This window comes from Ranitomeya imitator, chromosome 4 (assembly GCF_032444005.1).
Source record: "Ranitomeya imitator isolate aRanImi1 chromosome 4, aRanImi1.pri, whole genome shotgun sequence".
Classification (NCBI taxonomy): Eukaryota; Metazoa; Chordata; class Amphibia; order Anura; family Dendrobatidae; genus Ranitomeya; species Ranitomeya imitator.
Window position 1 is genome coordinate 198,102,388 of NC_091285.1, and position 9,256 is coordinate 198,111,643.

Genomic DNA, 9,256 nt, shown 5'->3' on the forward strand with positions numbered 1-9,256 from the left:
CGTGTTGTAAGCGCTGCAGCCAATGCTACACATTGATAGACTGCCATACTGTCAACGTGTTGTAAGTGCTGCAGCCAATGCCACACATTGATAGACTGCAATACTGTCAACGTGCTGTAAACGCTGCTGCCAATGCCACACATTGATAGACTGCCATACTGTCAATGTGTTGTAAGCGCTGCAGCCAATGCCACACATTGATAGACTGCAATACTGTCAACGTATTGTAAGCACTGCAGCCAATGCCACACATTGATAGACTGCCATACTGTCAACGTATTGTAAGCACTGCAGCCAATGCCACACATTGATAGACTGCCATACTGTCAATGTATTGTAAGCACTGCTGCCAATGCCACACATTGATAGACTGCCATACTGTCAACGTGTTGTAAGCGCTGCAGCCAATGCCACACATTGATAGACTGCCATACTGTCAATGTGTTGTAAGCGCTGCAGCCAATGCCACACATTGATAGACTGCCATACTGTCAACGTATTGTAAGCACTGCAGCCAATGCCACACATTGATAGACTGCCATACTGTCAACGTATTGTAAGCACTGCAGCCAATGCCACACATTGATAAACTGCCATACTGTCAATGTATTGTAAGCACTGCTGCCAATGCCACACATTGATAGACTGCCATACTGTCAACGTGTTGTAAGCGCTGCAGCCAATGCCACACATTGATAGACTGCCATACTGTCAACGTGTTGTAAGCGCTGCAGCCAATGCCACACATTGATAGACTGCAATACTGTCAACGTGTTGTAAGCGCTGCAGACAATGCCACACATTGATAGACTGCCATACTGTCAACGTATTGTAAGCACTGCAGCCAATGCCACACATTGATAGACTGCCATACTGTCAATGTGTTGTAAGCGCTGCAGCCAATGCCAAACATTGATAGACTGCAATACTGTCAACGTGTTGTAAGCGCTGCAGCCAATGCCACACATTGATAGACTGCCATACTGTCAACGTGTTGTAAGCGCTGCAGCCAATGCCACACATTGATAGACTGCCATACTGTCAACGTATTGTAAGCACTGCAGCCAATGCCACACATTGATAGACTGCCATACTGTCAATGTGTTGTAAGCGCTGCAGCCAATGCCAAACATTGATAGACTGCAATACTGTCAACGTGTTGTAAGCGCTGCAGCCAATGCCACACATTGATAGACTGCAATACTGTCAACGTGTTGTAAGCGCTGCAGACAATGCCACACATTGATAGACTGCAATACTGTCAACGTATTGTAAGCGCTGCAGCCAATGCCACACATTGATAGACTGCCATACTGTCAACGTGTTGTAAGTGCTGCAGCCAATGCCACACATTGATAGACTGCCATACTGTCAACGTGTTGTAAGCGCTGCAGCCAATGCCACACATTGATAGACTGCCATACTGTCAACGTGTTGTAAGCGCTGCAGCCAATGCCACACATTGAAAGACTGCCATACTGTCAACGTATTGTAAGCGCTGCAGCCAATGCCACACATTGATAGACTGCAATACTGTCAACGTTTTGTAAGTGCTGCAGACAATGCCACACATTGATAGACTGCAATACTGTCAACGTGTTGTAAGCGCTGCAGACAATGCCACACATTGATAGACTGCCATACTGTCAACGTGTTGTAAGCGCTGCAGACAATGCCACACATTGATAGACTGCAATACTGTCAACGTGTTGTAAGCGCTGCAGCCAATGCCACACATTGATAGACTGCCATACTGTCAACGTGTTGTAAGCGCTGCAGCCAATGCCACACATTGATAGACTGCCATACTGTCAACGTGTTGTAAGCGCTGCAGCCAATGCCACACATTGATAGACTGCAATACTGTCAACGTGTTGTAAGCGCTGCAGCCAATGCCACACATTGAAAGACTGCCATACTGTCAACGTATTGTAAGCGCTGCAGCCAATGCCACACATTGATAGACTGCAATACTGTCAACGTTTTGTAAGTGCTGCAGACAATGCCACACATTGATAGACTGCCATACTGTCAACGTGTTGTAAGCGCTGCAGCCAATGCCACACATTGATAGACTGCAATACTGTCAACGTGTTGTAAGCGCTGCAGCCAATGCCACACATTGATAGACTGCCATACTGTCAACGTTTTGTAAGTGCTGCAGCCAATGCCACACATTGATAGACTGCCATACTGTCAACGTGTTGTAACCGCTGCAGCCAATGCCACACATTGATAGACTGCCATACTGTCAACGTGTTGTAAGCGCTGCAGCCAATGCCACACATTGATAGACTGCCATACTGTCAACGTATTGTAAGCGCTGCAGCCAATGCCACACATTGATAGACTGCAATACTGTCAACGTATTGTAAGTGCTGCAGACAATGCCACACATTGATAGACTGCAATACTGTCAACGTGTTGTAAGCGCTGCAGCCAATGCCACACATTGATAGACTGCCATACTGTCAACGTTTTGTAAGTGCTGCAGCCAATGCCACACATTGATAGACTGCCATACTGTCAACGTGTTGTAAGCGCTGCAGCCAATGCCACACATTGATAGACTGCCATACTGTCAACGTGTTGTAAGCGCTGCAGCCAATGCCACACATTGATAGACTGCAATACTGTCAACGTATTGTAAGCGCTGCAGCCAATGCCACACATTGATAGACTGCAATACTGTCAACGTGTTGTAAGCGCTGCAGCCAATGCCACACATTGATAGACTGCCATACCGTCAACGTTTTGTAAGCGCTGCAGCCAATGCCACACATTGATAGACTGCCATACTGTCAACGTTTTGTAAGTGCTGCAGACAATGCCACACTTTGATAGACTGCCATACTGTCAACGTGTTGTAAGCGCTGCAGCCAATGCCACACATTGATAGACTGCCATACTGTCAACGTATTGTGAGCGCTGCAGCCAATGCCACACATTGATAGACTGCCATACTGTCAATGTTTTGTAAGTGCTGCAGCCAATGCCACACATTGATAGACTGCCATACTGTCAATGTTTTGTAAGTGCTGCAGCCAATGCCACACATTGATAGACTGCCATACTGTCAATGTTTTGTAAGCGCTGCAGCCAATGCCACACATTGATAGACTGCCATACTGTCAATGTTTTGTAAGTGCTGCAGCCAATGCCACACATTGATAGACTGCCATACCGTCAACGTTTTGTAAGCGCTGCAGCCAATGCCACACATTGATAGACTGCCATACTGTCAATGTTTTGTAAGTGCTGCAGCCAATGCCACACATTGATAGACTGCCATACTGTCAACGTGTTGTAAGCGCTGCAGCCAATGCCACACATTGATAGACTGCCATACTGTTAACGTGTTGTAAGTGCTGCAGCCAATGCCACACATTGATAGACTGCCATACTGTCAACGTGCTGTAAGCGCTGCAGCCAATGCCACACATTGATAGACTGCCATACTGTTAACGTGTTGTAAGCGCTGCAGCCAATGCCACACATTGATAGACTGCCATACTGTCAACGTATTGTAAGCGCTGCAGCCAATGCCACACATTGATAGACTGCCATACTGTCAACGTGTTGTAAGCGCTGCAGCCAATGCCACACATTGATAGACTGCCATACTGTCAACGTGCTGTAAGCGCTGCAGCCAATGCCAAACATTGATAGACTGCCATACTGTCAACGTGTTGTAAGCGCTGCAGCCAATGCCACACATTGATAGACTGCCATACTGTCAACGTGTTGTAAGTGCTGCAGCCAATGCCACACATTGATAGACTGCCATACTGTCAACGTGTTGTAAGCTCTGCAGCCAATGCCACACATTGATAGACTGCCATACTGTCAACGTGTTGTAAGCACTGCAGCCAATGCCACACATTGATAGACTGCCATACTGTCAACGTGTTGTAAGTGCTGCAGCCAATGCCACACATGGATAGACTGCCATACTGTCAACGTATTGTAAGCGCTGCAGCCAATGCCACACATTGATAGACTGCCATACTGTCAACGTGCTGTAAGCGCTGCAGCCAATGCCACACATTGATAGACTGCCATACTGTCAATGTGTTGTAAGCGCTGCAGCCAATGCTACACATTGATAGACTGCCATACTGTCAACGTGTTGTAAGCGCTGCAGCCAATGCCACACATTGATAGACTGCCATACTGTCAACGTGCTGTAAGCGCTGCAGCCAATATCACACATTGATAGACTGCCATACTGTCAACGTGCTGTAAGCGCTGCAGCCAATATCACACATTGATAGACTGCCATACTGTCAACGTGCTGTAAGCGCTGCAGCCAATGCCACACATTGATAGACTGCCATACTGTCAACGTGTTGTAAGTGCTGCAGACAATGCCACACATTGATAGACTGCCATACTGTCAACGTGTTGTAAGTGCTGCAGACAATGCCACACATTGATAGACTGCCATACTGTCAACGTGCTGTAATCGCTGCAGCCAATGCCACACATTGATAGACTGCCATACTGTCAACGTGTTGTAAGTGCTGCAGACAATGCCACACATTGATAGACTGCCATACTGTCAACGTATTGTAAGCGCTGCAGCCAATGCCACACATTGATAGACTGCCATGCTGTCAACGTGTTGTAAGTGCTGCAGCCAATCCCACATATTGATAGACTGCCATACTGTCAACGTGTTGTAAGCGCTGCAGCCAATGCTACACATTGATAGACTGCCATACTGTCAACGTGTTGTAAGTGCTGCAGCCAATGCCACACATTGATAGACTGCCATACTGTCAACGTGTTGTAAGTGCTGCAGCCAATGCCACACATTGATAGACTGCCATACTGTCAACGTTTTGTAAGCGCTGCAGACAATGCCACACATTGATAGACTGCCATACTGTCAACGTGTTGTAAGCGCTGCAGCCAATGCCACACATTGATAGACTGCCATACTGTCAACGTGCTGTAAGCGCTGCAGCCAATGCCACACATTGATAGACTGCCATACTGTCAACGTGTTGTAAGCGCTGCAGCCAATGCCACACATTGATAGACTGCCATACTGTCAACGTGTTGTAAGTGCTGCAGCCAATGCCACACATTGATAGACTGCCATACTGTCAACGTGTTGTAAGCTCTGCAGCCAATGCCACACATTGATAGACTGCCATACTGTCAACGTGTTGTAAGCACTGCAGCCAATGCCACACATTGATAGACTGCCATACTGTCAACGTGTTGTAAGTGCTGCAGCCAATGCCACACATGGATAGACTGCCATACTGTCAACGTATTGTAAGCGCTGCAGCCAATGCCACACATTGATAGACTGCCATACTGTCAACGTGCTGTAAGCGCTGCAGCCAATGCCACACATTGATAGACTGCCATACTGTCAATGTGTTGTAAGCGCTGCAGCCAATGCTACACATTGATAGACTGCCATACTGTCAACGTGTTGTAAGCGCTGCAGCCAATGCCACACATTGATAGACTGCCATACTGTCAACGTGCTGTAAGCGCTGCAGCCAATATCACACATTGATAGACTGCCATACTGTCAACGTGCTGTAAGCGCTGCAGCCAATCCCACATATTGATAGACTGCCATACTGTCAACGTGCTGTAAGCGCTGCAGCCAATATCACACATTGATAGACTGCCATACTGTCAACGTGCTGTAAGCGCTGCAGCCAATGCCACACATTGATAGACTGCCATACTGTCAACGTGTTGTAAGTGCTGCAGACAATGCCACACATTGATAGACTGCCATACTGTCAACGTGTTGTAAGTGCTGCAGACAATGCCACACATTGATAGACTGCCATACTGTCAACGTGCTGTAATCGCTGCAGCCAATGCCACACATTGATAGACTGCCATACTGTCAACGTGTTGTAAGTGCTGCAGACAATGCCACACATTGATAGACTGCCATACTGTCAACGTATTGTAAGCGCTGCAGCCAATGCCACACATTGATAGACTGCCATGCTGTCAACGTGTTGTAAGTGCTGCAGCCAATCCCACATATTGATAGACTGCCATACTGTCAACGTGTTGTAAGCGCTGCAGCCAATGCTACACATTGATAGACTGCCATACTGTCAACGTGTTGTAAGTGCTGCAGCCAATGCCACACATTGATAGACTGCCATACTGTCAACGTGTTGTAAGTGCTGCAGCCAATGCCACACATTGATAGACTGCCATACTGTCAACGTTTTGTAAGCGCTGCAGACAATGCCACACATTGATAGACTGCCATACTGTCAATGTGTTGTAAGCGCTGCAGCCAATGCCACACATTGATAGACTGCCATACTGTCAACGTTTTGTAAGTGCTGCAGCCAATGCCACACATTGATAGACTGCCATACTGTCAACGTGCTGTAAGCGCTGCAGCCAATGCCACACATTGATAGACTGCCATACTGTCAACGTGTTGTAAGCGCTGCAGACAATGCCACACATTGATAGACTGCCATACTGTCAACGTGCTGTAAGCGCTGCAGCCAATGCCACACATTGATAGACTGCCATACTGTCAATATTTTGTAAGCGCTGCAGCCAATGCCACACATTGATAGACTGCCATACTGTCAACGTGTTGTAAGCGCTGCAGCCAATGCCACACATTGATAGACTGCCATACTGTCAACGTGTTGTAAGTGCTGCAGCCAATGCCACACATTGATAGACTGCCATACTGTCAACGTTTTGTAAGTGCTGCAGACAATGCCACACATTGATAGACTGCCATACTGTCAACGTGTTGTAAGCGCTGCAGCCAATGCCACACATTGATAGACTGCCATACTGTCAACGTTTTGTAAGTGCTGCAGCCAATGCCACACATTGATAGACTGCCATACTGTCAACGTTTTGTAAGTGCTGCAGACAATGCCACACATTGATAGACTGCCATACTGTCAACGTGTTGTAAGCGCTGCAGCCAATGCCACACATTGATAGACTGCCATACTGTTAACGTCTTGTAAGCGCTGCAGCCAATGCCACACATTGATAGACTGCCATACTGTCAACGTGCTGTAAGCGCTGCAGCCAATGCCACACATTGATAGACTGCCATACTGTTAACGTGTTGTAAGCGCTGCAGCCAATGCCACACATTGATAGACTGCAATACTGTCAACGTGTTGTAAGCGCTGCAGCCAATGCCACACATTGATAGACTGCCATACTGTCAACGTGTTGTAAGTGCTGCAGCCAATGCCACACATTGATAGACTGCCATACTGTCAACGTGTTGTAAGCACTGCAGCCAATGCCACACATTGATAGACTGCCATACTGTCAACGTGCTGTAAACGCTGCTGCCAATGCCACACATTGATAGACTGCCATACTGTCAACGTGCTGTAAGCGCTGCAGCCAATGCCACACATTGATAGACTGCCATACTGTCAACGTGCTGTAAGCGCTGCAGCCAATGCCACACATTGATAGACTGCCATACTGTCAATGTGTTGTAAGCGCTGCAGCCAATGCCACACATTGATAGACTGCCATACTGTCAACGTGTTGTAAGCACTGCAGCCAATGCCACACATTGATAGACTGCCATACTGTCAAAGTATTGTAAGCACTGCTGCCAATGCCACACATTGATAGACTGCCATACTGTCAAAGTATTGTAAGCACTGCTGCCAATGCCACACATTGATAGACTGCCATACTGTCAATGTGTTGTAAGCACTGCAGCCAATGCCACACATTGATAGACTGCCATACTGTCAATGTATTGTAAGCACTGCTGCCAATGCCACACATTGATAGACTGCCATACTGTCAACGTGTTGTAAGCGCTGCAGCCAATGCCACACATTGATAGACTGCCATACTGTCAACGTGTTGTAAGCGCTGCAGCCAATGCCACTTATTGATAGACTGCCATACTGTCAATGTGTTGTAAGCGCTGCAGCCAATGCCACACATTGATAGACTGCAATACTGTCAACGTATTGAAAGCACTGCAGCCAATGCCACACATTGATAGACTGCCATACTGTCAACGTGTTGTAAGCGCTGCAGCCAATGCCACACATTGATAGACTGCAATACTGTCAACGTGTTGTAAGCGCTGCAGCCAATGCCACACATTGATAGACTGCCATACCGTCAACGTGTTGTAAGCACTGCAGCCAATGCCACACATTGATAGACTGCAATACTGTCAACGTATTGTAAGCGCTGCAGCCAATGCCACACATTGATAGACTGCCATACCGTCAACGTTTTGTAAGTGCTGCAGCCAATGCCACACATTGATAGACTGCCATACTGTCAACGTTTTGTAAGTGCTGCAGACAATGCCACACATTGATAGACTGCCATACTGTCAACGTATTGTAAGTGCTGCAGTCAATGCCACACATTGATAGACTGCCATACTGTCAACGTGTTGTAAGCGCTGCAGCCAATGCCACACATTGATAGACTGCCATACTGTCAACGTGTTGTAAGCGCTGCAGCCAATGCCACACATTGATAGACTGCCATACTGTCAACGTGTTGTAAGTGCTGCAGCCAATGCCACACATTGATAGACTGCCATACTGTCAACGTGTTGTAAGCACTGCAGCCAATGCCACACATTGATAGACTGCCATACTGTCAACGTGTTGTAAGCACTGCAGCCAATGCCACACATTGATAGACTGCCATACTGTCAACGTGTTGTAAGTGCTGCAGCCAATGCCACACATTGATAGACAGCCATACTGTCAACGTGTTGTAAGTGCTGCAGCCAATGCCACACATTGATAGACTGCCATACTGTCAACGTATTGTAAGCGCTGCAGCCAATGCCACACATTGATAGACTGCCATACTGTCAACGTGCTGTAAGCGCTGCAGCCAATGCCACACATTGATAGACTGCCATACTGTCAACGTATTGTAAGCACTGCAGCCAATGCCACACATTGATAGACTGCCATACTGTCAACGTTTGGAAGCGCTGCAGCCAATGCCACACATTGATAGACTGCCATACTGTCAACGTTTTGTAAGTGCTGCAGACAATGCCACACATTGATAGACTGCCATACTGTCAACGTATTGTAAGTGCTGCAGCCAATGCCACACATTGATAGACTGCCATACTGTCAACGTGTTGTAAGCGCTGCAGCCAATGCCACATATTGATAGACTGCCATACTGTCAACGTGTTGTAAGCGCTGCAGCCAATGCCACACATTGATAGACTGCCATACTGTCAACGTGTTGTAAGTGCTGC